Source organism: Ailuropoda melanoleuca, chromosome 11 (assembly GCF_002007445.2).
Source record: "Ailuropoda melanoleuca isolate Jingjing chromosome 11, ASM200744v2, whole genome shotgun sequence".
In the NCBI taxonomy this organism is placed as follows: domain Eukaryota; kingdom Metazoa; phylum Chordata; class Mammalia; order Carnivora; family Ursidae; genus Ailuropoda; species Ailuropoda melanoleuca.
In genome coordinates, this window is record NC_048228.1 from 66,533,982 (window position 1) to 66,540,135 (window position 6,154).

A 6,154-nucleotide genomic window follows, 5' to 3' on the forward strand; every position below is an offset into this window, starting at 1 on the left:
GCTGATTGGAAGGGCTACAATGAATCTGTGCAACAGATTTTATCCACAAGCCTCTGGCATGTTGATCACCTTGAGGAAAATGCAGTGTAACATGCCATCTATTCTAACAACCTTATGAAGAGAATCCACTGTAAATCTGCAAAATAAGAAATTTGGTGCTAGTTTGAATTTAGCTGCTGTATGTACTCTACGTCAAGTACATATAGCAGCTACGTAAGGGAGGAGCAGAGGGAGGAAAATGCTATGGAATGTTGATATCATCACAAATCTTTTAGGAATATTGGGGTTCTTTTAAGATTTTATTTGTGAGAGAGAGAGAGAGAATACAAGCAGGGGTAATGGCAGGAGAAAGGGAGGGAGAAGCAGGCTTCCCCGCTGAGCAGGGAGCCTGACGCGGGTCTTGATCCCAGGACCACAAGATCACGACCCGAGACGAAGGCAGATCCCCAACCGACTAAGCCACCTAGGAATATTGTTTTTAACTGTGCATGTATTACTTTCATAAACTTAAAGTGAAAAAAAAATCCATTCAGATTCAAATCTAGCCTATCTCCAGCTTTCAGGAAGTCAGCTATTTACAAAGTCTCTATGGTGGGGAATGTAATGAGAACACAGAAATGAAGGACCTTTATATCTCAAAACAGTATCCTATTGCTCTCCAAGAAGGAAAAAAGGTTTGAGGCAGAATCCAAGCTGAGGATCCTGAGGCCCTAGAAGCCAGTCTTCGGTGTTTCACTAGAACTGTACACTGGGATGTCTAGAAATTTGATAAAAGTATTAGCTTAATTTCTATCCCACTAGAGCTCCCTGCCTCCCCCACAGGAGCCCATGAGGTAGTGTTACTGCCAGGGCAGATTTTGGGCATTTCTAGCTCCCTGGCTTCAATCTCATCAAGGAACAGGAAAATCTCTCACTTAAGAACTCTAAGCAGATGTGCAAAAGACAAAAAAGACACTTCATCTTCTAAATATCCAATATTCTCCAAGAGGAAAACAACTGCACCGACTACTGTCTCAGCCTCGGAGGGTGGTGGAAGTACAATGGGATTATGTTCAATAAAAAGCAGCACAGGTTAAAAATGGTGGACACCCCAAAAGAAACAATTTGAACTATCCCTACCAGTTAACGTGAAAACTACCACCAAAGTAAAAAAATTAGGTAAAAAGTTGTAGCATGAAAGATTTTTAAAGCTGTAGTATATATTTACAGAATTGCAAAGTTTGAGGAGGGCACTTCATTGACATTCACTCAGTGATCAAATGTTCTGGCAGGACTGGGGATCTGGGGATCTGGGTTTATGCAAAGGTCTCAGGGCATATCATCTACAATTTTTCAGGCCCTACTGGAAAGCACATTTCCCACGTATGTGAGCACAGCCCAGGGAGTCTCGAGGGTCCTTTCCTCTGGAGTTCATGGACTTGAAACTAAGGCCCTGAAGTGTGTCTGCACCCTCTGCCGTCACCTGCATGGGGTGGACTGACCTGGGCCTGCTTGCCAGTAAGCGACCTGATGAACAGACACAGTCCAGCCAGTGTTAGTGCAGAATTTAGCAGTTTGTATTTATGTATGTGCAAACTCACGCTGAAGAACACTAAAAAGGCACAAGATGAAGAAAGAAATGCCTATTACTATTACTGCTCTCAGCGTTATATAACTGCTGACTGGTTAACAATAAATGAAACATGGGAGGACAGCACAAATAGAAGCTCACATTGTTATAAAAAAAAAAAAGTCTAAAAAACACCTGGTGTCCAGCGGTCACCAAGAGTATAGGCAGAAACCCGTCAGGGACATCTGTTGCTCTCCTTCCTTTATGCCGTGTAGAGTGGATAGCCTATTACTGTTCATCTCCACCACTCCCAATCAATTCTGGGAGACTGGGAGACATGCACCCACTGCCAAGTATCTGCAACTTGTGATACTCTAATCAGTGGATCAGATGGGACAAATACCAAGGCCTGTAATCAGTGGATCAGATGGGACAAATACCAAGGCCTGTAATACAGCAGGCTCACAGGGCCCAAGAGCCAAGGGCATTTTCAAATAAATCCAGCTCTCAACTTTAAATAACACATTCTTATGCTTTCCAACAGCTACCCACAGGGGCACCTGGATGGCTCAGTGGGTTAAGCGTCCAGCCCTTGGGTTTCAGCTCAGGTCATGGGATCAAGCCCTGTGTTGGGCTCTGTGCTCAGCTCAGGATCTGTCTGACATTCTTTACCCCTTCCTCACCCTCCTCCCTGCTCCTTCTCCAGCTCACGCTCATTCTCTCAAGTAAAATCTTTAAAACATATATATAGATAGATAGCTACCCACATAATATAGTGGCTTATCTAAAAATGCCAGCTTAAAAAATAAACTTAATAGGGGCACCTGGGTGGCTCAGTTGTTAAGCGTCTGCCTTTGGCTCAGGGCGTGATCTGAGTCCCGGGATCGAGCCCCACATCAGGCTCCTCCGCTGGGAGCCTGCTTCTTCCTCTCCCACTCCCCCTGCCTGTGTTCCCTCTCTCGCTGGCTTTCTCTCCATCAAATAAGTAAATTAAATCTTTAAAATAAATAACTAAATAATAAACTAATAAATATGCCAGTTTATCTCAGAACCAGTCTTAAGTAGGATTAGGGCACAATTCTTTTATCCTAGTTTACTTTTGTTTCAACAAGGTGAAATTAATCTGACTACTGAGGGTAAGCTTCTCATATGGTCTTTAGTAAATATAAACTCATTAGAAGTTATGATAGAGGGAAGCCTATTTAAAGAGTGCCCTTTTTATGTTACTAGGGCACTGTAAATTGAAAACATTCAGATTAGGCGGATATCCCTTTGATCACTCCTAATTGCTCCTCTTATTTTTATAGCATCCATTTCCCCACATATTCTTCACTTAATCAACAAGGTATGGCAGACCTGCCACTTCCTACTGTGACATCAAGCAATGTCCTTGTCTGTAGGATGCAATGTAGGAATAACCACCTACTTCTTAATGATGCTGAGGGGGGTTCAGTTAATGTGATATGCTTAGAACTGTGCTTGGTACTTATGCTAATGCAGGATCTCCAAGCCCATGCAGTGTTTCCCAGTAACTTATGAGTTGTCTCACATGGATCATGAGTAAGTCCTACCTACTCTTACATGAAATCAGCCATTTTATTTCTCTCCAACAGCTTCCTTAAATGGAATTTCATACTTCTGTGCACAGGGCACAGAACATCTCACAGAAAAATCATTCTTTTATGCCAGTAAGACTCCCGTTGGGCTCCCCACACAGATCAAATAGACATGGCCGAGCTAGTAATATCTTATGCTTAATTCCTTAAATTCCTTAATATGCCATTATATGGATAATACATTCACACCAGTAATGTTAGCTGAATGTGAGGTGCTATTACTTACCTGCATCTATGCTGAATATTAAATGCTGGGAATATTATTCATCATTCTGTTATTTTAAGCAACACTAAACATTCCAAATATATACATCTTCTGTGTTAAAAAAAAAAAAAAGCTTTAACCTAAAACTTGCAAGCCTTGATTACTACTAGAAAACCTGAAAGAATTTCTACCTTAAGAACACAAGCATAAACTAACATAATTTGTAAGACTGTAAGAAATAACAGGTCCTCTGAACATCACTTCATATGGTTTCCACTCTCAGAATACTTGCAGGTTGTCCACCAATTCTGGCAATAAGAATGTCAGAGAAATGGGCATTAAAGTGATTAAACCATGACACATTCATCCTTTGGAACATTATGCAATAGTTACAAAAAATGAAGAAGTTCCTAAATACTGACAAAGATCCCCAAATTCTGCAAACTGCAAAGTATCAATAATCCCATTTGTCAAAACATCAGAAACCAAACATTTTAATATACATACAGATATGGAGGTAGAGTTAACAGTAAACCATTAAAAGTAGTTAAGTCTAGAGAACAAATGAGAGCAAGAGGGTTAACAGGAAGAGAGCTAGTCAAGATGGATTTTACCTTATTTTTTATGAGAATTTAGTTTCATATGCACTATGTGATTTTTAAACAGCAACTAGGGCACACACACGAAGAAATAAAAGGGGTGGTATTTCAAAATCAATGTAAGAATTAGGATACTGTTCTTTAAAATTGCCCCTTCTGGTGGCAGAACCTTGACCACTGGTAAATGTCTACCTGTAGTTTACCCCTTAAAATGTCTACCTGTAGCTTACCCCTTAAAACATTCCAGAAAGCTTCCATAATTTTATAGTACTGTTTGACTTAAGCAGAGAGAAATTTGATATATCTGAGTTTCAAAGTATTTGGTCATAAGAAAGAATCTTTAGGGAATTAAGACTAGTAATTCTCCGGGCGCCTGGGTGGCTCAGTTTGTTAAGCGTCTGCCTTCAACTCAGGTCACGATCCCAGCGTTCTGGGATCGAGCCCTGCATTGGGCTCCCTGCTCAGCAGGAAGCCTGCTTCTCCCTCTCCCACTCCCCCTGCTTGTGTTCCCTCTCTCGCTGCCTGTCAAATAAATAAATAAAATCTTAAAAAAAAATAAAGACTAATAAAATCTCATGAAGGAAGCCAGAAAGGGCGCCCCCCACTGGCTGAATTGGAGTAAGGTGAATGCCAGATAACACAGGAAATGAGAACTGGGGTCTACCAGGAGGAAAAGCTCTTCCTGACAGAATACCAGCAAATACAGAAGGTATAAATGATTCGAGCAAAAATAATTATATGCTAAAATCACTGGGTTTGTTGAAAGATAGTTTCAATATATCCTCCCACAGAACATTATGAAGGGGAAAAAAAACTTTGTAATAGAGAAATCTGGTGGGTAACACCTTAACCAAGTTAAGAGTTAACACCAATAATGGGATCAACTGACATGATGTATGCCATCTGGTGTAATGCACCAGTATTTAATATTCCTGCCAAAATTCATAACCTGAATCGAGGTATGAGGAAAAAGTATTAGAATAATCTAAATCAAGGAACATTCCTTAACAGCTGGCATGAACTCTTCAAACTCTTACTGTTGTGAAGAACAAGCTAGGGAACTGTTCCAAATTAAGAAGAAACTGAAGAGATGAGACAACTAAATGAAATGGGTAATAGGAACGGGGATTGTTAAATGTTAGTATTAAGACATTTGGCGCAATTTGAACATAGATTGTAATATGAATACTATATCAATCTTAAAAGTCCTAAATTTGATAACCAGAGCACGGTTATGCAACAGAATGCCCTTATCCTTAGGAGACACAAACTGAAATACTCAAGAGATAAAGGGGTGTATGCCACTTAATTTCTGGTGGTTCAGCAAATAATACGTAACATACAGAAAGCCAATGTGAGTGAATCCAAATGAGGGTACACAAAATGTAAAGGTATAATTGCTGCCATTTCTCTTTAAGTTTGAACCTTTCTCAAAATAAAACTTCTTAACAAAGTCTCTTTCTCAAGATTTACTATTTCCTGCTACTTGGGTTGACTCTCATTGCATCCAGAAAAATACCATCCTCTAGGAACCAAGAGATTTCTGCATTCAGAATTTTAAAATTACAGTAAACTTGCCATCGTAAATTAATTAGCTAAAATCAAAGAGAAACGCACAGAAATACACACTACACACACAATTCTTGGCCCGGCAACTATTTACCCTACTAAGGACCAGATACTATTTTAGCTGCTTAATAAAGCAGTGAACATAAAAGCATTCTGACTCCTAAATATTAGTTTGATACAAAAGCCCATACTACTTTAACATTAAAAGCTGTTTCCCAAGACAAGCAGGTGAATTACACAACTTAATCATGCCCAAATAGGGAAGGACTTCATATATTTAAGGATACTTACTTGGTTTGTCCCCTTGAAAGAGGTCCCAGTAAAACTATATACCAAGCACCAGGCTAAATGCTTAATAAGCATTTAACACTCAAAGCCACTCTATGGATAGGAATTCTGTGTCCCCTTTTATAGATGAAGAAATAGGTTCAATAAGGTTAAAATGGTTTGCCCATTTTATAGTGGTAAGAAAGAGAGGCCCATTGTGAATCCAGCTCTAACTCAAAGGCCCACAGAGCCCTTGATGCAGTGCTCTTTGAAAAGGCAATTTCTTAATGCTGAAACTTCCCCTTATTACCAAACACTAGTGCATTGTTCTCAGCACCTTCACCATCTG